This window comes from Rhinolophus hipposideros, assembly GCF_964194185.1.
Source record: "Rhinolophus hipposideros genome assembly, chromosome: 17".
Classification (NCBI taxonomy): Eukaryota; Metazoa; Chordata; class Mammalia; order Chiroptera; family Rhinolophidae; genus Rhinolophus; species Rhinolophus hipposideros.
The window spans coordinates 20,828,894-20,856,233 of NC_138063.1; the positions used below are offsets into that span (position 1 = coordinate 20,828,894).

Here is a 27,340-nt window from a genome sequence, read left to right on the forward strand (position 1 = left end):
GTTGGAACACTTCCCCGTCTCCCTCCTCCACACGCCCACATTCTGCAGCTGAGCACATAAACCTTGTTTGGATTACAGTCTTATCTGACTTGGGGGCCAAGTCCTCCCTGTCCGGAACTGGGGTCCATGCTCCCCCTGGCCCGGCCCTCCCAGCCTCTCCCCATCTGTCTCCACGCCTTGTTTCCGTCTTCCCGCCAGAGCTGAGAGAGGCTGGGATTACTTACCCCGGCCATGCTCACTCTCTCCTGCCCTCTCTTTTAAGGTTTTTTAAAGAACGTATAAGCCACAGAAACAAAGCAATCAATTCTGACTTAGAGACACCCACACCTTCATGGGGAAATGTTTATCACCATCGTCATCCAGTCATTCCTTAGGGTGGTGAGAGAAGATAACCTGAGTGCAAATCTTGGAAAAGGTGGGCAGCAGTGGCTTAAGTCCAGGCCAAGGGATTTGAGGTGTTCCTGGGAGCTGCCTTGGTTTCCTGGGTGCAGAGAGCTGGTTCGGGCTCTGACCCCCACCCCCACAGCATGTGTTTATTGTTATTCGCGATAGCAGTCCAAGACACTTGTTATCTAAGAGCCCACAGTGTCCTTCAACTTGCACAGTGGGAAGGAAAGAAAAGGCCCTAGGAAAGGACAGGTGTGGGTTGGATGCTTCAGAGCCACCAGGGGGCCCAGCTCTGTGCCACACCACCATTCATAGACCGGCGGGACACATGCCTCGTCCTCAAGAGTCCTGCATGGGCCGAGCTCCGCCCACTCTGGTACGTTTTAAAGCTCAGCTGCCTATTGTTAGTGTTGGTATTGTGGGAACGGACCTACCCAGCGCCTGGCACACAGCGGGCCTCCCTGTGGACTTTCACGGCAACCACTGACCTCAGCTGTGGGGCAGGTGACTTCCACTCTCTGAGCCTCAGGGTCCTCAAATGTAAGATGGGGTAACCACACGTCCCTCCCGGGATGGTTGGGGGCATAAAATAAAGTGATGTAGAGAGAGACCTTGGCCCCCATGGGCCCTCCACAACTTTCCGTTTTCATTTCTCCCCCTTCTGCCACTGAGAAGTAGTAAGACAGGGGACAAGTTGTGCCAAGCCTCTGTTTCCTTACCTGTTAAATGGATATAATTAAATTACTTGTCCTATTGACATCATTTAACTTTGAAGAGAGAATTTAATGGGCAATGTATGTAAAAACACTTCAAGGAGTATAAAGACTTAGTCAAACACTTAAAAAAACTGCGTGCATATGCATTCATACATAGAAACCCATATGTACGAACCATGCTCAGAAGACAAAATCTGAGTGGCGAAATGTGTCCACGTCATGGTGCACGTGGCCTGGGAGGGAGAGACGTACGTAGCACCTGACTCTAGACTGGTTTGTCTTGCGCTTTTCTTTTTTGGGCTGTTTCGCTTTCCCAGAGGCTGTTCGTCCACTTTTCTGGGCCCTGTAACCCCTGGCAGAGCGGGGCTGTGGGAGAAGCACACGGGCCACGCTGGGCAGATCTGGCATCCAGCTCTGCCTCTGACACTGCCCTGTGTGACCCTGGGCGAGGCATGCAGCTGCTTCTCAGACACAAAAATGAAGGTTAAATGCACACCTGAAATTAATGTAATATTGTATGTTAACTGTAATGGAAATTTTTTTTTTAATTTAATAAATGAAGGTTAAAGACTTCATTTAAAAAAAAAGAAATGAAGGTTAAAGGCACAGGATATCACGAGGATCCGAAGGCACATGAGTTAAAGCTTTTCTAAGTTGTAAAGTGGTGACCAACCGGAAGAGGCCTCCATCCTTAGAAATGTTAGCTAGGCCTTCCGAATCCTGTGGAACAAAAGATTTAATAACACTCATTCATTGATTAATATACATTCTGCCATTTCAGCTGCCTTTTTGGGAGGCTGTGGCGATTATTTTTATATCAGAGAGACTCTCCTTGAAGAAGCCTCCCCTGACCCCGCCCTCTGTTGCTTTTCTGAGTCAGAGGATGTATCTTCTCCCGGCCCTGGTGGTACAGTCAGGTGGCCACTGGGGCTGAGACCAGCCATCCATTTACCCACTTAGTCTAATTTGCTTTGTAACTTAGTACTCACTGTGGGCTTTGATTTACAGTTAATGGTTCATCTTAAATGATCATTTGTCTGGAATTTTCCATCAGTCAATGGCGGTAATATTGACCTGGCAGCCAAGTCCTGGAGTGCCAAGTCTATTATTATTATTATTATTATTATTATTATTATTACTATTTGGCCAACATTTCCCCTATGAGTCACATAAAGAACCCTTTGCAAATATACGCTCATTGTCAGGCCACATGACATAGTGGAAAGAGCCTGGGGCAGAGCTCAGAGATAGGAGCTCTCAGCCCAACTTTGCCATTCGCTCACTGTGATGCCAAGCAGGAGGGGCACTTGACCTCGCTGAGCCTCAGTTTCCCATCTGTTGGATGGCACAGGGTTGGGAGGGGAGCACTTGCCCTGAATCTCTGACGTGGCCACCAGCCCAACCTGGCAGTGACTGAGAGATCTGTGTTCAGATTACAAAAATAATAACTGTTTGGTATAAGAAAAAATTAAAACTATATAGAACTATTTAACTGCCAACGTGAAGGAAATTGTGATTCACTCCCCCCCTGCTCAGAGCTCATCACCTTCAACAATTCAGGGAATTGTTACTTCCATATCATGGTCTATAGCTCTACGGTTGCCATGGGTCTGGAAAAACACCCCCATCGCACAACAATGGGATCAGGCTGTGTATTAAGTTCTGCAGCTTATGTGTTTTCACTTAATATCTCTTTTTGTTTTTCTGTGAGCTACCTATCCACCATGTATCCTTTATTACGACATGGCCTGTCCAAAAGGAATGATGGGGTGTGTTCAAACCAGGTTGCTTCTACTTCTTCATTGTAGTTCATCTTTCCATCATCCTCTGATTCCTCTTCACACAATCGGGGCATAGCATATTATCTTCTGGGTCTGGGGATGGGAACGTGCAGGCCGGTAACAGGAAGAGAGAGACCGTCTTCTTAGGAGGGTCGGGCACCCACGCTTGACCTGCACAGAACTGCAGGCGACCCAGCCCTGTCTGTCTGCCAAGAGAGGTCTGCCGTGGACCACACACCGCCTGACACCACAGGTCTGCAGCAGAAAGTTCTCAGCAGAAGAAGGAATGGGACATGCATTTACAGCCTTAGGATGAACGGCTCTTGCAGCAAGTGTCGCCCATGCTGCCACCATAGCTTCCTGAGCTGAAGCCATCACTTCAACGCTATCGGTCATTTGTTCTCTCTCACTCATCTTACAACTTTTCTGACTCCTTGCTTTCTCGGTCACCATCTTGCATTTCTTTGAACTTGACTGCAGTGTTCCTGTAGTGTTGCAGGAATGTTTTGTTTTTCTTCAGAGTAAGCACGTTCCTTGAGCCTCAGATAAACATCTACTTTCTTGCCATCGGTACTCAAATTAAATTGTTGGCACCAGTTCCGCAAAGTGTCCCAACGCACTTTATTCTTTGAAGGCAAAATGGTTTTGGACAAGCTTTGAACTGTTCACTCGTTTGAGGAAGACAAACCTCATCATCTGGCGTAGGAATCTTCAGGTTGGCTTCTGAGATTGAAGAAAGGCTTGGTTCCATTTGATGTTCTTCATTAGGTTCCTCACTAACTGGAACCAATGTGAGACTCACACTTTCTTCCTCTAATTCAACCTCAAAGAAATAAATCCTTTTCGCTGCTATCAAAATTTGCATTTGCCATTCCCAGGAACACTCAGAGGACAGCAAAGCCAGCACAGTTAAGGATACCTGCACTTTACTCCTTTTCACCTGACTTAATATATCTTTTAAAAAACAGCTCATACACCTCGCTCTCATTTTTTATAATATGGCTATCATTTGTTAATAAGATAGAATTAATTTCACCTCCTCAATGGACATCTGGGAGTCTGTTTTCATTGATCTGATGGTTGGCTGCCCCCTCCTACTCCAGGAACGGGTCAGAGATGAGTCTGGGAGGGAATGAGCACGTTTATACAGCTGAAGCTGCCATCCTTAGCTCAGGGTGCTGACCTCTCGCCTTTCCAGATTCTTCTGCCACAAGTACAGTGGCTGAGCAATGCCAGGGCACAGGGCACTGCCTCCAGAACTGAGGACACCAGGGCCATGCTGGGAACAGAGTGAGGAAGGCCGGGGTGGGGTGACTGGAACTGTGTGTCAGAGTGTACTGGGTAGGCAGGAGCCTGGAATATGAACACTGGACTTAGAGCAGTTTGGTTGCTCGTGGAACCACAGACTGTCAAGAGCTAGGGTAACAGTGATTCAGGGCTGGGTCAGGGAGAAGCTGTGGGCACAGCCCTCGAGGGCCGGGCAGGCCTTGTGTTCTGGTGCAGGCCCCGGGTCTCCAGCCTTCTCAGTTCCCTCCAGTGACAAGGCAGGGAGAGCAGGCCACTGTGGCTAGCCTGAGCAATCTGCCCAGCCACACTCCATTCCCAGCCTCCTCCTGGCTACAGGCTGGTGACGCACCCTCCACTCTGGGCCCAGGCATGGCACTATAGCACCCATTTTTCAGAGCAGCAGAAGGGAGAAATTTTTGGCCCTTGCACCTGGAATCATTTCCCATTTCCTCTTGTGTTTAATTGAATTACAATTTTTAATTAGGTAAAGCATTTCTATCGTTTAAAAATCAAATGACATGCAAAGGGGTACATCGAAATTTCTTACTCTCACCTCTGTTCCCTTCTATCCCAACCCTGCCCCTGGTTGCCCCCTATAGGCAACCATTTATATTACTTTCTGGTTTATTCTTCCAGTGTGTTTTATGCTAAAATACAGAAATTTGAATATATATTCTTAGTTTACCACTTTACTATACACAAGATAGCCCACTGTTTATTTTGCACCTTGTTTCTTTTTCCTTAAATTTATTTCCTTGAAATCTCTCCATATTAGTACATGGAGCACTTCCTCAGTTTTTTCAATAGTTGTGTAGTATTCCACGGTGTGTATGGTCAGAGTTTTTTAAACCAGCCTCTTATAGAGAGACACTTAGGTCATTTCCAGTTTTTTTTCTATTAAAAACAATTCTGCAATCTGTTGACAGCGTGAACTATTTTGTTGTATGTGTGTGTGTTTTATATTATAAACCACCCCACATCTTTTCTAGAAGTAGGCAGGGTATACATTATCTGTAAATACCAGGGGTGCCAAAAAAATGGGTACAAGTGGACACGTTGGTCACCATTGCTCCAGCAGTAGTTCACCATAATCAGAAGTGTCTGGACGCTGAAGGGAACCACTTTGAGCACCTCTTGTAATTGCAGAAGTCAGACGTGACTTGTATTCATCTTTTGTTATCGGTATATATTGAGTATTACAATTTTATTACAGTTTTTTCCTTTCTTAAAATGTGTATACATTTTTTTTTGCACCCTCTGTAGATAAGTGAACAAGACTTACTCACAGATTCCTGCAGCCTGTTCTCCAAGTGACTCTGCCCGCCCCGTCCCCAGCATCCCAAGGTCACTGAGACACCTGACAGGATGCAGTGTCCTTCACCTACCAGCCGGTGCTGTTAGAAATAATCTTCACTCCCATTGCCTCCTATGGTTTCAGTGGAGACTCAAGTACCCCGGGCCCTAGAGATGTGGAAGGTCTAGAAAGGTTTTCCGGGGTCGTGCATGCAGGGGTAGAAGCAATGTGTGGCCTGGACTAGTAGGAGGGCATGGATTCCAGCCCCAGATTTGTCACTGATGAACCAGTGACCGTGTACAGGTCCCTCCCCTCATCGGTCACACAGGTGGGCTGAGTGGCCCGAGGCCCTTTCCCTTCCTGACATCCGGTGGTTCTAGACCAAGTGTCACTTTCTCAAGGAGGGGCCTTGTGCTGGTGTTTCCGCATCTCCCCGGGTGGCAGGAGTGCTTTCTTAACACCAAGGCAAAGCTTTGAGGAAGCTGGCTTGTACGTGATAATAAAATGATGCCCATGTGTAGACTCCCATTACTCATAAGTACTTTCATTTGGCTACAGATTTGTGCAGTCCTTTCATTGCTAGTGCATGAAAAAGGGATATTTCACACATGTTTCACATTAGCACTGTGATTTAGCTTCTGAGTGAATAAGAATCAATGCAACAGCCAACTGCCACCAGAGAGCCCATTTATATTGTATTATAGGCCGCAGCAGCCCCCCCCTTTGACTGAGATCTTGCCGGAGCTCGTAAGGTACTAGTAATAATAACTTACATTTTCATTACGTGTGCTCGTTCCCCAGGCTTGGGCCGCCTGCACCTGTGCCTTCTCTGTGGTTTATCTGCTCCTGTCCAGGGTGTGTCCTACGTCAGTGGGGGCTCCTCCGAGGAGAAAGTCTCAGCACCATTTATCAAAGAGTCACTTAGGTCAGTCAGTCATTCAATCCACTGTTGTCTGTACAGCTCCTCTCCAACGCCAAGTACCCACGCGGGACTCCTGCGCTCCGCCCCACACCTGGGCCCCGCCTCCCGTGAATAGCACCAGCCCCACCTGTTCCCCTACACTCTGCATGTGAAATGTCTCTGGACTCTGCCACCTCTCTCTGTCCCCCCGTCTGTCATCCTGCAGCCTCGATCACCCGCCCCTAGATGGCCAGCAGCTCATCAGGTCTCGCCCATCAGGTCTCCCCACATGTTCCCTTGCCCCCCTCACCTAGTCCTCACACAGCTCACTCCAGTTGTTCTGGGCAACACACTCGCCTGATCCTGTCACTCCGTATTTCAACCCTGGAATGGCCTCTGGTGGCTTCTAGGATAAAGGTGGGAATTCTTACCAAGACCTGCAGGTTCTGCCCGCCGCCGCAGGTTTCTCCTGCTCCCTCTGCCTGTTGGGTTTTAGAACCGGCAGAGCTCACCGTCCCTGCCCCCCGGCCGGGGGCACTGGCTCTTCCTTGGCACCGGCTTTCCTCAGCTTCGGGGGGTTAACTCCTGTGTAGCCATCAGAGTGCACTAGTTTGTTCCTTCTCTGACCCTCTGGGCTGGGTTAGGCCCTTATCACGGTTGAAATAAACATCTGACAGGCTGTTTAATATCTGGCTCCTCACTAGAGGGTGAACTGCACGTGTCATTGACAGCTGGGTCCTGGCACAGTACTTAGAACACAGTAGGAGCCTGTGGACTGGGGGAGAGTGTGAGCCAGCGTGTCCTGGAGGGCGGGGTCGGGGGGTACACCACAGCAGGCCCAGTGAACACTTTCATAGCCACGGCATCGAAAGAGTGGCCAACTGGTAGAACTGCAAAGGACTTCAGAGGCGGTCTCAGGCCCAAGCCCCTCTTTTGGGAGGGAGAACAGAACTGTGGGTAAGACCACTGGCTCTGGAATAAAACTGCCTGCCTCCTTGTTGTGTGTTTTTGAGTAAGTTGCCTAACTTCTCTGAGTCTCAATTCCCTCAGCTATAAAATAGGGACAGTTCCTTTTCCAGAAAAATGTGATGAAGGTTAAGTGAGAAAATCCATGCAAAGCGCCAGCCCTGAGCACATACAGAGGACGACCCTGAAGCTCAGAGAACTGAGGCCTGAGCAAGACCACAGTTGTTACTGCACAGCCCGGAGGGTTCTACATGGGTCACTGGGCCCACTGCCTCTCAGAAGTGCTGGCACAGTCCTTGCCTCCAGAGGCTCGCGGTCACCTTGCTCTAGCACAGTGGTTCTCAGCTGGGGTGATTTCGCTTAGCCCCTCTCCGGGGGACATGTGGTGATGTCTGCAGACATGTTTTATTGTCACAGATGTGGGGAGGGTGGTGCCGTTAGCTTCCGTGGGTGGCAGCTGGGGCTGCCACTGAACATCCTGCAGTGCACAGGACAGCACCCCCCGCCCCCGCAACAAAGAAGCCCCAAATGTCAGCAGTGCCGGGAGTGAAAATCCTGCAACGGCATGCACAGGAGGGCCCTGGACAAACCCAGTGCACCGGAAAGCGACCTGGTGCAGGAAGGACGCCCTGTCTGAAAAGTCAGGAGGTCCCTAGTTAGCTTATGTCCAGGGGAAATGGCCTCTCTTGTTGGGGGCTGAGCAGTGATGGAAACTTGGAGATGGAGCTCAGGGGCAGATGAGAGTCAGAGTAGCCGTTTGGAGCAGTGGGAAAATGGGATAGGGGCAGCCTGATCAATGCAGACGGGGTTTGGGGCATGTGGGTCATTTCTAAGCGGCATTTTTGCCAGAACCTTACAGACAGCAGGATCTGCCTTCCCCGAGTCAGTCGTTTTCCAAAGGGCCTTGGGCTCATTTGGGATTTCGGAGCGCATATGCAGATGTGGCTCCTGCCTGGGGCAGATCAGAGTACAGCCTGTGCTGCCCACCTGCCAGTGGCTGTGTGAGCAGGCTGCCTATTTGGCTGCCCTTGGGAGGTGTGAGGACTCAGGGTAAGTGTAAATCACACTCCATCCAGTTTCCCCACCCCCAGCCCGGCACCATTTTCACCTAGGAAAAGCCTAATAAAAATGCATTCCAAGTCTTAGTCCTAAAGGAGGAAGGATGGGAGGAGCTGGGGAGGGGAGCCAGCCCAGCACAGCTTTGATTAAATGCATCTGAACCACAGGCTTTTTCTGCCCTCAGAAGCAGCAGCCCCCCCCCCACACACACACACACAAGCCGGTGGTCCTGGGTATCCACTTGCGTCTCCAGGCCCGTGGGGCGGCCCTGCAGAAAGCCCCAGAGCCCCAGCCCACGGTGAGAGTTAGGTGGGTGCATGCCACGCTCTGCCCAGGTCCCACCCATGTGGGTGCTCTCCGCTGGTCCAAACCTGCCAAGGAGCCTCACGTCAGGGAAGGAAGGATGTACCAGGCAGGGCTTAGCCCGGGGAGGCAAGTGGCATGAGAAAGGACTGTGGGCATGGAACACCTGCAAGGGATGGGGCGGGGAAGCTTGGCCAGGCCGCGGGAGCAGTAGCTCTCAGCCCTGACTGCACGTTAGAATCACCTGGAAGCGTTGAGAAAATTCCAGTGCCCAGGATACACCCCTGACCTATTACAGCAGTCTCTGGGGGTGAGACTCGGGCACCAGTCATTTTTCAATTTCTCCAGGTGATTTCCAGCCAAGGTCGAGAACCACGGATGTAAAGCTTCCCTGGGCTTCCATAGCTGAACTGCCTAGAGGCCTATAACGAGGGCACCAGGGGAACTCTGGTTGGGGTTCGAGGGGAGCCCAGTCATGGGGCTGACAGACCCTGGGTGGGGAAGAAATGGCACAGGTCACATAGATGACCACATAGATGGCCACATAGATGACCAGGGTTTCTGGTCAGGTTGGCTGCAAGAGGCCTTAGGGATGAGCTCGAGGATCCAGAGGTGGGGCCTGCCCAGGGCTAGGGTCCAAGGAGCAGGCTGAGGCCGCCCGCACTCTCCCTGCACCGGGCAGGAGGCTCTCCCCGTGAGCCATGGGAGCGGACCCTGCATAGACTGCTGTAGCGTTTAGGGTAGACGTTTTCCTGGTGGTTATTTGGATGTGTGTCTGATTTTTGCTGCCAGTCTGGGAGCCCCAGGAGAGCAGCGGTCAGGTCATAATTATATCCCGGATTCGGCCACTTGTCACCTTCTCTGGTATCTCTCAGGTGCTAGCGGTCTCTTCTCTCACCTGGATTATTACGATAGCCTCCTGATTAGTGTCCCAGCCTCTGCTTCTGCCCCCAACCCCAGTCTATTCTCAAGGCCGCAGCCAGAGGGATCCTTTAAAACTGGTCAGATGGTTTCCTTCTTTGCTCAGAAGCACCCTTGGCTTCCCATGTCACTCAGAGTGAAAGCCAGCGTCCTCAGGGTGGCCTGCAAGGCCCCCGTTGTCCCTCCTGACCCCTCTGCCACCTTCCCCAGTTCACTCCCCGCCACCAGCACTGTCCTCCAGGTGTCAAGGCCTTTGCCAGGGTGTCCCCTCTGCCTAGAAGCTGGGCCCCCACAGATCCGCAAGCCCCTTCCTTTTGCTTCTTTCGTTCTTTGCTCGAATGTCACTTTCTTGGTGAGGCCTTCCCGGACCACCGGCTTCCTGTCTCCCGGATCTTCGTTTCTCTCCGTAGCACTCATGTGCTGACACTGTATATTCTGTTTACTGTCTGTCTCCCCTCGCTTCTTGTGAGCTCCAAGAAGACGGGGGTTTCATTCTATCACAATCACTGGTGGAAACCCAGAACCTGGGACAGTGGCCAGCCTGCAATGGTGTCTGATATCTTGGTTTCTGTTTCCCCGTTTTGGACTGTTGATGCTTATAACTGGTTTACTTACAGTCTTGGGCTCATGACTTTTTTCTATTGGTCCATGCATGGTCTGCTTTTATGTAATTATGTAGTTATTTTTGTTAATGGAGTCAGCAGCCCCGAGCTCATCACCCACCACAAAGCCCGGCTTTGACACAACCTCCCTCGAAACATATGGCCTTGCCTTTGCCACCCTCGTGCCTCCCCACCCGAGGGGATAGTCTCCAATCCCGTTTCCTTTATCTAGTGTCATTGCATCTATATGAATTCCTAAAAAGGATGTTTTCTCGTAGTTATTTTTAGCCTTATCCAAAGCCTACTATGCTGTCTATAATCTTTGGAGTCCTTTTCACTTACGTGGTATTGCTACAATCCAACCACATCGGACACGTGCCGGGGCTCATTCCTTCTGATGATAAAAAATATTGGCGGAATGAATGTTTAACTTTACGTCCCCCCGCCACAGTGCCAGGTTCACAATAACGGCGAACACCTATTCAGCACTTCCTCTGTGCAAGGCGCTCTACTGTGTTTTATTAACCCCACTTCACGGATGGGAAAGCTGACGTTCAGGAGGTGAGCAGCTGGCCTAAGGTTACACCCGAATGACTCAGGGGGCAGAGGCAGGATGTGAACTTGTGTGTCTCCAGGGGCCTTGCCCCTGCCCCCATATCACACGGTCTCTCTGAATGAATGAGTGAGTGAGCTCACACACACACACACACACACACACACACACACACTCACTCACCACCACTGCCAGCCCTTCAGGAACCTCACTGAATGACTCTGGTTACAAATCAAGGCTCAAGACACACACACCCACACGCACACTGGCATTCTGCAGTTGCTCACAGTTACTTGTGAATTGACAGAAAACTTAAACAGTTGGAGAAGTAGCCTTTACCTTCGGATGCTTGCCAGGATCTGTCTGTCTGACCCCACCTCTCTCTGTGTCCATCTCTCTCTATTAAAAGAAAAGTCCAGCTGGGCTTTGTGCTCACAGGGGCTGGAGGTTTAGAACCTACCCCTACAGGCTCGGCTCCCAGGAGGGGAGAAGACTGGGGCCATGCCCTTGGCCTGTGGGAAGAAAAGGCCTGCTCAGGGAGGGATTTAGCTTCCTCTAACTGCAGGGGCCTCATTCAGCAAAGACCGGCATGTGGTGCCCAGGGTGTCGCAGAGCTGACCCTTGCAGGGGCCTCTCGCCATTGGCTGCCCCCTATGGGCACTGCTCAGGGGTAAGACGCTTGTTACATTAGCAGCAAACAGCAGTGATGGGGAATGAGAGGGCTGGGCACAGGATGGAGCACACAGTAGGCCCTGTTCCTGGAATAATTGCCCCTGCCCCGGGGGCTACACACAGCGGGGCCAAGGTCAGGCAAATAAGTGCACACTGTGGTGGCTTTGGAACCGAGCCCTGCACTGGGCTCGTGTGAGCCAGGTTTGACCGCCACAGGGAGGACAGGGCCACGGATTTTCCCTTCTGGCGTGCAGAATGGCTGGTCCGCGTGTAAGCATCTTCCCAGGGCAGGGGCAGAGCTGGTCTGGAAGGGACTGCTTGGGAATTGGCTCACTGACCAGCTGGGGGAAGGCAGAGGGGCCTGTCCAGGAAGCCGGGTACCTGAGAACCAAGTAGGGTGGAGGAGACTGGAAGTCTCACCTTGGGGTTGGGGACAGGCGCGATGTGTGAAGCAGGTGGTTCTAGATCAGTCTGGTGAGAGGAGGAACGTGAACGCTGTGACATGTTCCGCTCTCTGGTATCAATAGGGGGCGGCAGAGAGCAGAAGACAAACCACTGGGCTTCCATTCATTGGCAGTGAGTTCACTCAGCCTTCAGTTTCCCCCAAGCACCTGTGAGTCCAGAAGCCTTCAAGCTGGGTGCATGTGTGGCACTGGGGGAGGGGTGGGGCCTATTGCTAGTGTATATGTATGTGGGCACAGAGCCCCAGAGAGCAGTTTCCAGGCTCTCGGCCTCACGTGGAAAGGTGCTGGCTCGGGTAGTAGATGGCCGTCAGCTGTAACCAGTGAGCCATTGGCCACTAATATAACTGCCATGGCTACGCTAGCAGGAAATGGGGGCTAGCAAGAAGATGGTGGCTGAGCCTGCAAGCGGCGCAGTGAGGGTTGAGAGTTGTGTGGCTCCTGTTTCCTGTTTCTCCGGCCCAGCTGCCAGCAAGAGTATAGTGGTATGAGTCCCCTACCTATGGCTCCGTGGGTGTTCCTTTTTGGCCTCACCATGTCCTGTGTTCTTATGTGGGGAGCGGACCAGAGACCCCGCAGGCCGCCCTGCACGACAATGTACTTAAGTGGGACCCCCTGGGCTGAGGTAGCCAGGAGGAAGGCAGGGAATCTTCCAGAATGGGGAAAGGACTGGTTGAGCTCAGCGTGAGCTCGCTCAACCCAGGCTTCACACCAGAATCACCCCTGGAAACTTCTAGGAGGAACAGATGCAGTCAGCTCACAGCACCTGTGCTTTGCAAACGCACTCTGGACCTGGCCCCCCTAGAGCAGGGACTGTGGGTTTCTCTGGGACACAGAACATTTGGGAAGAAGTTTCTGGAATCTGAGGTCTGGGTCAAATGTGGACATTGCCTGGTACCAGAGCCTCACGTCAGGGCTGAGGACAGTGCCATCCCTCCCTATGGGCTCAGCCTTGGTCGCGACACTCAGCTAGAGGAGGTATTTTAGTCAGAACTGCTGGAAAGGCAACATTTGTGGCATTCTCCTGTGTCCTAGACATGTTCACGTTTATTATTTCACAACAATCACGTGTGGTGCAGACACATATCACCATTGTACAGAGGGAGTAACTGAGGCCCAGAGAGGTCTGGCAACTTGCTCAAAGTCACAGCAGAGAACCAGGTCTCCTGACGTTTCACTGGCCACAGCTACCTCAGTGCAGCCATAACCTGTGCTTTCTCCGCAGCCTCGCGGGTGGGGTCTGGGCTCCTCAGACACCCATACCCTGACTTCCGTTAACTCCTATTCCTACTCCCGTACATGGAAGAGGCATTCTTTTCAAAGTCCCCCCCGACCCGCCTTTTAAAAAAATTTCTCTGTTATTTTCCATGAAGATTTTTAGTAGTATTCTTCTGAAAATTTCAATTCTACTCCATCTGTAAGGAAGGGGAAAATGAGTAAGGGAGCGTCCTGTCGCCCGTGCAGGCGCTCGGTGTCCCGGGTGGTTAGTGGTGGCAGCCGGGCTCTGGGTGGGAGAACTGGGGAGTCTCGTTATTAGGTCTGCAGGGCTGGAGAGTTGATGACGTGAATCTCCAGGGGCAGTAGGAGCGGGGGCAGTGAGAGCTGCTAATCTCCCTGAGGGGGGTGGGCTGGGGGCTCCAGGGGTTTGAGTTGTGCTGAAAGTCCTTCATCCATAGGCCTTGTCACCGCCAAGGCCTTGTATATAGGCCTCTTTCCATGTGCGGCACACTTTGGTGTGGGAGGTCCCTGAGGCTAATTGGACCCCTTTGCGTGTCAGAGCTGGACACAAATTCATCTGGATGGGGTAGAGTGAGTGGGGGGTCAGACGCTGTACATACACACCCCCCCCCCAGAGGTTGATCCATCGTTGCCCATCAGGAACTGCCACTCCTACTGGGAATGTGGGACTTGGGGCTGAACACAGGTTCCACTCTACCTCCTCACCTCTCACTTTGCCTAAAATGAGGAAACTGAGGCCCAAAGCAGGACATGGCTTCTTAGGGGTCCCAAGGCGGGTAAGTGGCAAAGCTGGGGCCCCTGAGTACCAGGCCAGTGTTCTTTGCACTCAAACAGGGTGGGGGTGGGAGGAGGGGAAGAGGAGGAAATGGGATGACCTTGGACATCAGTGGAGAGGACCTTCACTCCGTTGTGAACCCACGCCCCTGATTGCCCAGGTTTGCCTTCCACCAGATTGTAGAGAACCTTCGGGCATTTTCCTGTATCCTCTTAGGGTTTTGAATTTTCAAAAATCTCTATGTCCTGAGAGCCTAATTCCGAACTAGTGTGCCAGTTTACCCCCAGCAAACTTCCAACTGTTGACCAGTTTCTGGCGCTTCTCTTCAGGTCAGCTCCCCAGGTGCCTGCTTTATGGAGAAGTTGCAGTGTTCCAAGTGTTTACACGCAACTGGCTCCCGCCGTCACACACATTATGCCCCAAGTGCAATTGGCGCTCTTGAAGGCATTCCCCAGGCAGATGGTAACACAGGCTTTGACAGCCGGCAAAAGGACAGGAGAGGGCTGCCACGCCCCCAGTCATCACGCCCTTCACGGAGGGCTCCTTCTATCCCACGTGGCTGTGCAGACCCCAGGAGAGGAGGGGCAGCTGAGGGAAACCGTAGCCATTAAAAGCCCTGCTCAGGACTCTTCTGCTGGCTGCAAACAATGTCTGTCCCCTGCTTTTGAAGTCCCAGGAGAATGGCTCATTAAAGATGAAAGCCAGGGTCAGGGCCAGCTCCTCAGGTGGCTTGCAGCCTGAACCCTTCTCCCCGCTGTCAGCAGTCTCTGGAGAGGTGGGCTGGTTTGGAGGGGAGGGGGCAGCTGTGGGCTCTTCCTCCTCGGGTCTCCAAGGAAGCTCTGCTGAAGACACCTTCCTGAAAGGGCTTTCTGGAAGGGCAAGGTTTTGCATCCGACTGGAGACCCAGTACTGCCCATACCTGTCGCTACCCATCATCCCTTGCACTGGTTCCAGCAGCTCTCAGCGCATTTGGCTGTTGTTTGCAGTGATCCACTCACCTGTCGCCTCTCTCCCCCTTCACTGGGCTCCATAGGTATATTTGCCAGATAAACACAGGATGCCCTGATAAATCTGAATTTCAGATAAGCAATGGAAAAAAAGTTTATGTATTCCAAGTATTATGTATTCCAAATATTGCACCGGACATACTTCCACTAAAAAATCATTTGTCATGTATCTGAAATTCAAATTTAATTGGGCATCTTGTACTTTTGTTTGCTAAGTCTGGCTACCTCACCCACAGAGAAATCTCCCCCCATGGGGCTGGACCCAAGAGAGATAACATCTGTGTCCTGTGGCTTCCGTCCTCTGCACAACCAGCTCTACTTACTGGAATCCTGGAAATTGTAATAAGATGCAGGTTATGATTCAGTAGGTCTGGGGCAGGGCTGAGACTGCATTTCTAATAAGCTTCCAAGCCAGTGCTGCGCGTCCAAGGACCATCCTTTGAGTACCAGGGAAATAGGGCAGTGACTGCAGGCTAACTTTAGATTCCTGGGGAAGTGGGCAGGGATGGAGGCTGGATGAAAGGGAGTTGAAAAGACTGCGGCCTGGGGCTCACTCCACGATTCTGTTAACTGGTCACCATTTGATTTGCCCAAGGGACTTTTATCTTATTTCATTATTTTTTTTTTTATTGTGGTAAAAGACATATAACAGAACTTAACCATCTTAACTGTTTTAAGTGTATAGTTTGTAGTGTTAAGTATATTCACATTATTGTGAAATGGATTTCCAGAACTTTTTTATTTTGCAAATCTGAAACTCTATACCCATTAAACGGCTGCCCTTACCCGGCTCTCCCACCCCGTGGTAACTACCATTCTACTTTCTGTTTCTGTGAATTTGAGGGCTTCAGATACCTCATATACAGTACTTGTCTTTTTGTCACTGGCTCATTTCACATCACATAGTGTCTTCCATGGCTCATCCGTGTTGTCACCTGTGACAGGACTTCCTTTTGAAAGCTGAATAATATCCCGTTGGATGTATGGAGTACATGTTGCTTATCCGTCCATCTGTTGATGGACACTTGGGCTGCTTCCACTTCTTGGCTATTGTGAATAATGCTGCCCTGAACATGGTGTGCAAGTATCTTTTGGAGCCCCTGCTTTCAATTTTTGGGGGTATATACTCAGAAATAAGCTCGTTGGATCATAACGGTAGTTCTGTTTGAATCTCCATCCTGATTTCCATAGTGGTCACGCCATTTTACAGTCCCGACAACAGTGCACGAGGGTTCCAGTTTTCCCACGTCCTCTCCTCAGGTGATTTTAATTTTCAGGCAGGCTCAAGAACTACTGCCCTAGGCTCTTTCTCGGCTACTTCTCTCTACACTTGCTAGCCTGAAGCCTCTGGGTTTTACAAGGTATAAGGTAGTCCTGTACGTGAATTGTATCTTCTGGAGCTGGGCACACTGTACTGGGAAGCAGAAAGCCTGGCTTCGAATTCATGGATTAAGTACTGGGAGACCTTTGGCAAGTCACTTAACCTCTCTGAGCCTCAGGTCCACACTTATAAAGGGATGGGAGGAGTATTAACTATAACAAACATAGGATGAGATGGACCATGTATGCAAGAGCTCCTTGGGTGCACAAACAGCTGTAGGATGGTCAGATGAGATAACAGTAGCAATTGAGTGTAGAAACTATGGGAGCATGCGCATCTGTGGTCGAGAAGGCTCAGATGGAATCGGTTAATACTGAGCACCCTGCCCCAGGCGTCACAGAAGAGCTTGCCTGCTCACTGTTGCTGCAGCATCAACCCAACAGCAGAATTATGCTGACACATGGCTGGGGTGGCGATGGACTAGACATTGGCCCTAGGAACGGATCAGCTCCCAGGGTCCGGCACGTGACATGAGCAGAGCCGACTCCTGCGGGGCACTTACTATGTGCCAGCTGCTTGGCCAAGCTCTTCATTTATTTAATTCTCCCAACATTGCAGGGAGGTTGCTGCTGTTAGTATCTCTGCTCTTCACATGCGGCACAGAGAATTTAAGTAGCTTGCCCAAAGTTCCATGGCTAGAAAGCAGCAGAACCGGGATTTGCACCAGGCAGTCTGCCTCCAGAAACCAGGCTGGTAACTGTTGTCCTTGTAAAGAAAGAGCCATGTGGCTATTAAACCATGATATGGAAACACCCCCCCCTTGAAGATATGCTGGATGACTAGAATAGTCATGGCACAGGGGTGACGTGACTAATTGTGGTGGTGGGGGCGACCAGGTGAGGCCAGGAGGAAAACGGGACAAAAGTTCTGGGGCAGGGCCAGTGCTGGGCGGGCAGGCTGAGTAAGTGTGTCTGCTGCCTGTACTGCCTCTGGGAGATCGTGTGGGCTGGGAACAGGGAGTCCGAGGGCTAGGCCGGGAGTGAGCCACCTGGTAGCAAGACTCAGGAGAGGACTGGGGCTCCAGGACAAGCTCGAAACCCAGGCAAAGGAGCCGGACACTGCCTGAGAGCTCCCTCAGTGGCCCCTGATGAGGGCCAGGGTGTGGCTCCCTCCCATAGGGGGTCAGACCTGGCTGCACGGAGGAGGAAAGCTACATGCTGTCCTTGAGGGATGGATGGAAGCTGGACATGCAGATGAGGGGTCAGGGGTCCTAAGCAGGCAGGAGACCATCAGCATAAGTACAGAGATGCTTGCCCTAACCTGAAAAAGTAACTCATTGGAGAAATTTAGGACTCAAAGCGGGCTTGTTGGGAAGAAATACTTTCCGTCCAAGGCGGCTGCTTTTTCTACTTGTCTTTATCTTATCCATGGTCAAAAATCAGAATGAAGGCAAATTTAAATGGAATTAAATCATTTACCATGCATGCCTTGGGGATCCCTGCTGCTCCCTGGCTTTCCTTGTAAATGGGAACACCTCGGATTTGGTGTCAGACATATTTTAGTTTGAGTCCCATCCTGGCCGCTGAATAGTTCTGTCGTTCTGTGTTCTTGGGCAGCTCACTTTACATCTCTGGACCTCGCTTTTCTCATCTGTTGTGCGGAGATTGTCCTGGGCATTGTAGGATGTTTATTACTGTCCCGGCCTCTGTCTCCTAGATGCCAGTAGCACCCTCCCAACTCCTGAGTGGGTGACAGCCAAAAATGTCTCCCGAGTCTGCCACATGTCCCCTGGGAGGCAAACTTGCCCATAATTGAGAGCTGCTATAATAGTCCCTGGCTGCCTTTTAGGCAGGAATGGCTAAATTTCATTCACCCATTCTTTGATTCATTTATTTGGTAGGTATTGACTGTGCGCCTCCCATGTGCTGGCACTGGGAGATTCACTGGTGATGCAGATAGGTCGCGTGCCCGCAGCGGCTCCCAGCGCCGGGACGCTAAGGGGTGAGAAACACCAGGCATCCACTGTGCGATATGCTGTTGGGGACGCTTCGTCCAGGATGTTTCACTGGAGAGGGCGGGGGCAGGGGCGTGGAAGGTGCTCAAAGGTACCACAGGGTATTGGCCAGCGGGGACCAGAAATTCCCCCATTTCCGTAGTGGATTGAATGAATCTGGGAACAGTTGTGAAAGGCTGCACGTGACATAAATGACAGCCTAAATAGGCTGAAAAGATGTGCATTAATTTATCACACAGAGGGGCAGTTACTTCGCGGTGACATTTGGAGCTAGGGGCCTGCTGAGCCTAGGGGCTTTCTCTCATAGAAAGACCAATAATGCAGAGAACAGGTGGGTTTATGAGGTCACCCCCCAAGTTGCCAAGTAGGATGTACCCCACCTCAGACTCACCCGAGATCCGGCAGAGCAGGAGGGGAGAAACCCCTGGCCTGAGGGGTAGAAGTGCTGGGAAATGTGTCCTTAAAGAAAACTCAGGCCCATGGGCTTGGGGGCAGCGCCATTCCTGGGCATGCTGAAGTAAGGCTGCTTGCCATGCTGTGGAGAAAAAAAAAAGGAAAAAAGTCTGTTTCTCCCTCACTTTTCTAAGCACTGGGAAAGACAGGGCTGGTGTCCCCACAGTAGCCTTTCTTTGGAAGTCTTGCACGTAGCTCTTTTTCCTCCTTGAGTCCACTTCTTACATTTCTTACATTACATTAAAATCCACACCTTCATGAACAGATGGACAGCCTGGAAAACAAAGTGGAAGGAATGGTTTTCACTTGTTCAGAAGAAGTGGCAAGAAATGAAAGCGCCCAGAAAACCTAATAGTAATAATAAACTATGCGATTTTAAGAAGACAACAGTAATGACAAATTGCAGCCATTTTTTTTGCACGCCTGCTGTGTGCCAGGCACTTTCCGTTTGCAAACTCTCACAAGATGGATCCCACTGTCCCCCTGGAAGGTTCTAGAATTCTCAGGAACCCGAAGTCTGACATTGCCCAGATAACCCATAGATCTGAAGCCAGGATTCAGATCTTGGTCTAGGGAGAAATAAGAAAAATAAACATAATGTAGTGAGGATTTTATAAGGTTAAATGCATCTCTTTTAAGAGGATTGTCCTTTATTCTGAAATTTACATTTTCCCAATATTTTTGGTAATAAGATGCGTAGTCTTTTACGATGACTATGGACACAGTAGAGTTGGCAATGTGAAAATTTGGTACTCTGCCCCTTAAGAAATTTAGTTTACAGGTCTGTGAGATCCCTAAGCCCGGAAATTCCGCCGTGACTAGGATGCTCAGATCACAGCCCCACCAAGAACAACCCCTGCTGCCACATTCTATAAGCAGCCACCGTCCCCACTTCTCTTCCTTTTTTAAACTTTGCTTAGGGTTGTGGATTTGTCAGAGAGGGAGAGTAAGGAGGAGAAAGCAGGAAAAATGATAAGTGACAACCCTTAGGGCAGCAGTGGTTTTCTAAGAAAAGATCGTAATTCTGTTGAAAATTGCTGGAGAAGCAAGTGCAGTCCAAGTAGGCTTATGCAAATTATATGCAAATTATGCACAGCCCTCCTATTTCATAACCTGGATGTAGCCCTTGGGAAAATGCTAATGGAGACTAGTGGTCTCCCGCAAGCCTCCCTTGGTGATCTCCAGGTGTCTGGCCCTAATTAAAGAGTATTTTTCCGGCAGTGTGTGGCTCCAGTGATCTTAATTTTATATCTTCTTTCTCCCTTCCTCATCTACACAGGTCTGTGGCTGGCTGAGCCTGAGAGGGCTTTTTTAATTCCATGGCAGGTGGGGTAAAGAACATGGCCGGAGATCTTTCTGGAAGGTTCTAGAATCCTCAGGTAGACTTCACCTTCTGCAGGGTTCCTGGGATCCCAGTCCAGGTGACTCTCAGGGAAGGGGCTGCTTAAAGCTTTGGTTCTCACACTTGAGCATACATCAGAAACACGTGGAGGGCTTGCTTCAAACACAGAGTTACAGATTCATGAAGTCTGAGGTGGCCTCAAGAATTGGCATTTCTGTTACATTCCCCAGTGAGGCTGAGGCTGCTAGCACAGAGAGCACAATTTAAAAACCTCTGGTCTAGAGCAGTAATACTCCAAGTGCGTAAGTACAGAAACGAAGAATAAACATTTAGAGACTTTTATCGAAGTTTCTCACTGCATCCAACTATGTGATTATTTTTCTGTTAATTCATTTTTACTGTCTTTCACAAAAGTATTGGTCTATGCTGGCTCAGTAGTATAAAAACAGTAGGTCTTTCGTCACAGATGACAGCTTGAAAATTCTGGCCGAGGGGGCCCAGCCTAGGAGGGCCCAGGATTCGGGGCAGCCCCAGGCTGGCAGGAGACTAGGAATTCCCATGAAGAAACCGAGGCAGAGGGCTCTGGGCAGTCTGGGCACGCAGTGGACTAGCCCCAGAAGGGGTTTGGAAACGTGGTGGGGTGTTGGTTATCACACGACTGGCTAGGGGAGAAAACTGGTAATTAATGGCTGAGTGCTGGGCACAGCTGCCACAAAGAGTTGTCCTGCCTTAAATGCCAGTAGAACCTCTCCTGAGGAACAGTAGCTGAGAAGGATGGAGCTAAGAAGCTGGCCTGACTCCAGACCGCCTCCCCCTTCTCTTGGGGGCGAGGGGAGAGGGTGTACACTGGTCAGAACCCACTCAACCTGAATGCCCTTTGTTTGTATGCAATAACTTGTGTGTGTGTTTGGCCGTGCAGGATGACGTGGGTATATTGTGGACACCTTACGGGAACCTCCTGCTTTATGCAAAACCAGTAGTGTATGAAAGCTCCAATGTAGAAAAGGAAGAGATTGGCAGGGGTGGTGAGGATAATTCCTTTTAAAAAAGATGAACTGTAGGAGTCCCTGCTACTTAAAAAAATGTACCGAAAAACATAGTTTATGCCTGGCTTCCGGACAGCCATTTGCATAAATTAAGGGATAGCTGTTCTTACAGAGGAAAGTGGCAGCATTTAAAGGTGGTACGATTTTAGGGAGTGTTCTAAATTGCTTAGAAGGCTCTACCGGCAATAAATACCACAATAATAAGTGGTTCCTGGTGAAAGGGATCCCGCCCAAGTCTGGGACTTGGCAGCCCTTTTGTCACTGGCCCTCACCAGTCCCCGGCCTGGGCAGGTCCTTTCCAGTTAGGAAAGAACATTCTGTGATTCCGACCTACAGTCTTTGTTGGTAGTGTTTGGACATTTTATGGTGACAGTGTGAGAAGTAATTAGTTGTCTTGTGCCTTTGGGCCTGTGAGGAGGCCACTGGCTCTTCAAACTAGACTCAGAGAATTCAGAGCCTGCAAGGGGGCTTAGCATTCATCAACCCCTCCTTCGTTGTTTAGGGTGGAAATCGAGGTCCGGGAGGCCCCAAATTGGCCTCAAGTCGAGCTTGTGTTAAGGCAGGCAGCCGGCCTATTGTTGGAGGCTTATGGTGTAATTAATGGGATTTGGAGCAATTACAGGGACAGTAAAGCCCCTCATTTGTTCCTTGTGCCAGGCATGGGATTCCTCAGGAGGGTGGAGTGGGAGCGGAGGGGAGGTGGTAAGAAGGTGGCAGATAGTTGGCAGATCATCTCTTGCCAGGCCTGCTCAGAGGAACGCTGGCTTACATTTTTATCCTGTGTGCCTCAAAGGTTCCCGTGCAGCCGAGCAAATCTGCCCTAGATGCCCCACCCAGTTTTCCCTCTGGGGCTAATTCTTGTTGGTTTTTAATGCTGGGCTCTGAAGAGCCTGCTCTTCTGTTTTCTTTTGCAGTGAACACCGGCTAGGACATTATAAAGGGTTGGCATCATTCTGAGGGTGGGGGGTGGGGGGTGTCTGCTCCTTTTGGTGCTTGGGGATAGTGGCTGAGCCAGGCCTGAGTAATCACTGATGGGAGAGAGGAGAGGAGAGCTGGTGTGTGAGGGGAAGATGAGCACAAGTTTTCACAGCTATCTGGGGTCCTGCGTCAGAGCCGGGTAGCTGCCAGGCACCTGACGACTGGGTCATCAGTAATTCAGCCAGTAGGTTTTGAGCACCTATATGATTGCCCAGCTGTTTCACTAACGGGTGATATAAAAAGTGCTGGAGATGGATGGTGGTGACGATTGCACAAGAACGTGAAGGTACTTAATGCCAGTAAACTGAATATGGTTAAATGGGAAAGTTTATGTTCTTGTGTATTTCGGGGGGCGAGAGAGAGAGAGAGAGAGAGAGAGAGAGAGAGAGAGAGAGAGAGAGAGAGCAAGAGAGAGAGGGAGGGAGGGAGGGAGGGAGGGAGGGAGGGAGGGAGGGAGGGAGAGAGAGAGAGAGAGAGAGAGAGAGAGAGAGAGAGAGAGAGAGAGACTATAAGGCCCCTGCTTCCAGGAACTAGCTGATATTCTGCAAACTCCCCCAACCTGTAGCCCGAGGCCTGAACAATGGAGGTTAATGGCCAGCTGTGGGGGGAGGGTTGTCAGGAGAACCATGGGAGGCAGAGATTAGCAGGGCGGGCTGAGGAAGGAAGGGGACTCCAGGCAGGCCTTGCCCGGCTGCATCCCCATTCAAGGAGATGTCCGTGCAGTAGAAGGTACTGACTGTCTTTAGACAAATTTCTTGCTAAAATGTGATTTTGAGACGTTGCCAACATAGGGACAACACTCAAGTTCGAATTTCTGTGTGGAGCTAATGCTTGTTCACAGAAATTCTAAGTGGTGAAAACCTTGGGTTGCAACCATGGTGACACGCAGAGCTTGGGCTCTGGGTTTCTTCTTCCAGAATGTGTTTCTGAGAGTTTCTTTGTCAAAAACATCGGTGAGCGGAGCCTGCATAGCGGAAGGCTTGGCTTTCGTCAGGTTTCCTGTGGATTAGTCTTTCATGCTCTTCCCACCAGAGGGGCTGAGGGGAGCCTGGGCCAGTGACGTTAGCTTTCTGAGCCTCAGTGTCTCTGTCTTTACCAAACCCTTCGGAGGTTCTAAGCACACGAGATGGAGTGTAGGGAAACTATTTAGCCACGGGCCGGGCAGGACCTCTTCGGAACTGTCAGCTTTGAGTGTTACCACTCGTTGGGTGTTAGCATAGCCTGTCTTACAATGAACAATGCGTTCTTATTTAACGTTTTCCCCATGTGAATATTCTCTCCAATTGGGTTACTTAGCACCCATGAGGGGTACCACCTCTTCTTATGCCCACCGTGTCTGTCACGGTGCTTGGGCACCTAGTAAGCGCTCTGCAGATATTCAGTGGATCAAATAGTTTGTTCCTAAAACCAGTCTGGACGGTGTTTCCCAGGGTACCTTTTACTTTGCCTTCAGAGCAGCCCCCGTCTGGGCCTCTGAGCTGGGATGTTCTGGCGGGTCAGTCCTGCGTGCGTCCTGGCTAATTCCCAACAGCTCTTGAACCATTTCATTTTGGAACTGTAGCTCCAGCCCCTTTAGATGGGCTCAGGCAGTGATGGCCGGGTCACCCAGCAACAGCCACTCAGATAATTACACGGGTTTCAAATTGTTCACCACTTTACATCCTCAAAGCAATTTCAGAATCAATTTGAGGTTTGACAAGAAGCCGGTGGCGGTCTCGCAGGCCTGGAACGGCGTGCTGGGCCTGCTTAGCGCTCGTTATAATTCCAGTGGCAGGCCCTGCACACCTGGGGCGCAGGGGCGCTGTCCTCTGTTGCAACTCTGGGAAGAAAATCAATCAATCAATCAATGAGAGCACACCTAATTAAAGGTAACAAAGGCTCTGGGCACCTCATCTCCCCCCGCAGTGTGAGGCCTGTAGAGCGCCAGCAGGAAAATCAGCCCTGTCTCACACAGGATTAAAATGAAGTCCCAGTGCCAGAAATCAAATCTAGCAAGACTATCTTTTTTAACAACAGGTGCCAACCCCACCCTGAAGCGGAGAACCCCTTTCCCAGTACAGTCTTAAAGTGGATATAGATAGTTCCACCGCTCTCAGTAGGATAAGGACGTGAGGCTGCCCCTGGTTTGTGACCGGGGCCACCCCTTACCCGTTGTGATTGGATGAGATGCTGGGGGCAGGCAGCCTGGCACATGCTCTGTGCTCGAAGGCCCTGCACATGGCGAGGTCTCTGAGTGCGATGGTCAAGGTGTGGGCTCCGGAGCTGGACTCCTGGGCTCATTCCCGCCTCTGCCACTCAGCGACTGCCTGGGGGACCCAAGGCGGGTTGGTGCAAGATCTCATCTGCAAAGCGGGGTTCTCATAGCTCCCCGCTCTGGGAAGGCTGACTTGACTTATGCTCATGCTAAGGCTGAGAGCAGCACGGAGTCAAGTCTTGCTCCTCTTAGTATCGCAGGACCGTTTCCCATCAAGAGAAGCGGCAAAAGCCACCCTCCACTTTGCAAGGAGCAGATACGTTTACTTTTGGTTTCACGTTGCAAAGGGATATGGAGGACCTGAAAGGAGAGTTAGCCCGAGTGCACAGAGCAAAGCGGAAGGGGCACCGAGCCTGGGGCTGAATCCCTGGTCGCCGCCTGGACTTGTGGGCTCTGTGTCCCACGTTCTTCAAGCCCCCGCTCTGAGATCGTCCACCCCACCTCTAGTGTCATGGCCAAGATAAACTCAAAGCATCACCTTTTGCTACGTACTTTGTATTTGAACAGGCTCAACCCTTGTGCTACAGGAATGAACTTGTAGGGTGTCGGTAACCAGCTCTGGGTCGGCCAGGTGTTTGGGGAGGCAGAGAACGCCCGGGGCCCCTGCAGCCACACCACATGGTATTTTGTCTGCTCCGTCTTCCCTTCCCACCGACCCTGCCTTGTAGATCCTTGGGAGTAAAAGGAGCATCTGAGATCTTGTCAAAGGCAGGGTGGGGACACTTTGGTGACCGTCACTACCCACTTTTCTCTTGGCCTTTTGTTTTGGAGACTTTAGACGCAGACTGTCAGGGCTGGCTTTCTTCCCCTGCTCCTCCAGTCTAGTGAAAGAGCAGGTGTGGGGACAGAGTCCCAGAGAGCAGTTCCCAGGCTCTCGGCCTCACATGGAAAGGTGCTGCCTCAGGTAGTAGATGGCCATCAGCTGTAACTCATTGGCCGTCAGCTGTAACCAGTTAGCCATTGGCTACTGATATAACTGCCATGGCTGAGCTGGCAAGTGCGGATTGCTGTTAGCAAGGGGTTGGTTGATTGGCAGAGAAGCAGACAGTGGATGGCAGATAGTGTGGCTCCTGTTTCCTGTGTCTCCAACCCAGCCGCTAGGGAGAGTATAGTGGTGTGACTCCCCTATCTATGGCTCCGTGGGTGTGCCTGTTTGGCCTCACCATATCCTGTGTTCTGATGTGGGGAGCGGGAGCTGAGACCCTGCATGACAACACGTCAAGGGACAAGATGGAAACAGTGATATCACTGGGTATTAAAGTACACAGAAGTCAATAAATTAAAAGATATGTTCTCCATAGTGGTTGCAAACCAGTTCTGTTGCACAGGTGCGTGTGAAAGCAGCCCCAGGGATAGGAAAGGCAACGGGGAGGGAAGCCAGAAGCTTTGGAGGCCTGACCTCTGCGTGCTGAACCACTGGCATGATGCACCTTCACTCTGCCCTTTCTGGCGTCATTCCCTGACCCAGGGAACCGTAATGGGATTAGAACCTTTAAAACCCAGGCACTACACTTGGATTGTGGGCTCTGGGGTTGCGAAGGAAGGCGGACCCCGGTGACCTCAGGTCAGAGGATAGAGTGGTAGATGGCATCTGAAGAAGAGAACTGCAAATAAATGGTTTACAGACCCCTGCCAGGTCCAGAGCTTTACTGGGACGAGTCTTAGCCATCAGCAGAACTGGAAGTCAGCTATGGAGCGTGGGTTTTCTTGGGGCAGGAATGTCGTGAATGTCGTGAGACGGTCAAGTTCCGAGTCGTACACCTACATTCGGCCGCTCCATGCTAGCTCACCACACAGAGAGCAGACATCAATCTGGCTGGACCTAGCCAGCTCTCTCTTATCGAGCATGCAACAAAGAGAAAAATTATTATTTTATCTGCTGGTGTTACTGCTCTCCCAGGGAAAGGACTGCTTTCATTTTAGAACTACCTTGATAGGTCATTTGGGTGAGAGATGAGGCCTGGAGGGCACACGTAGAAAGAGAAGAAATATGTAGAGAGAAGACCTCCTCTGTGTAAAGAGGAGCAGGAACTGGGGTGGAAAGGGGGGGAGAAGGGAGGATCCTAGTTGGAGGCCGGGGTTGAGTTAGTAGAAATGGCCAGGGGAATGTCAAAGAACGGGAGATGTCTGCTCTTCAGTTAACAATTCTTGAGGGCCCGTCCTTGACCTAAATCTCCGGCTGTAGAGTCTACTTCTCACCCAACCCGTGTGCCCAACGCTGGGGGAACGGGGCTGGGGGTGGAACCCAAGGAAAAGGGCCAGGTCTTTTGTTTGAGGGATTGTAGGACAGTGGTCAAGCAGCATCCTCACCTCATGGGCAAGGGAAGGGGCTTCTGCAAAAGCCAGCAATAAGAAGTGGCAGGAGCAGGGAGAAACGTGTGCCCCTGGGGATTCTCAGGAATTTCTGCTGGGCGTTGGCTTCCCCCCAGGTCAAGAGATGGCATTTGGAGCCCATCTTCCCTAGATGGGATAAGGCCTAGTTTACAGATGTTTTGTGAAGAATCGAGGCTTCATTCCCTTGAGGTCTATCCATCAGGAAGCTGCTGGTCTCCGGGTGGGTTGCTCTGCCTTCCCTGAAGTGGGGAGCCACGAGCATCTGCCCTTACCACCCTGGCTGGCCCCAGTGTTTCCAAACAAGCAAAGACAGAGAAGTCAGGAGAGCCTCAGCATGAAAGTCAGTATAATCTGAGGTCGGGTAGAAAACACCCGAGGCTTCTCATCCCCCCTTCTACCGGGCCGTCCCTTTTCCCACCGTCTTCGTGAGAGCTGGCCATCCAGCCTCTGCTCCGATATTGCCAGTACCAGGGGTGCCCTGTCCTGCAAGGCTGACTGTTCCACTCTCAGGACACTCCCACTCTCACGGAGTTCCTCGTGAAATCCAGCCACACTGCATCCACTCCCGCCCCCCACCTCGTGGCCGCACTTACCTCTGCTCTCCATCCTGGCTCCGTCTCTCTGCACAAACTGCCCTCCTGGTGCCTGTGCCCAGCTGTCCTGTGCTTTGAGTT

General features: G+C 51.1%; 1 protein-coding gene and 1 pseudogene across 3 annotated transcripts in view; one reads left to right on the top strand and one right to left on the bottom strand.

Annotated features, from left to right (window-relative positions):
• ZBTB7C (zinc finger and BTB domain containing 7C) overlaps nucleotides 1-27,340 on the top strand; it is a 332,059-nt gene that overhangs the window by 78,237 nt on the left and 226,482 nt on the right. The window lies entirely within an intron of this gene.
• Nucleotides 2,913-3,756, bottom strand: LOC308509726 (developmental pluripotency-associated protein 2-like; annotated as a pseudogene). Its single transcript has one exon. The product of its transcript is annotated as a developmental pluripotency-associated protein 2-like (transcript).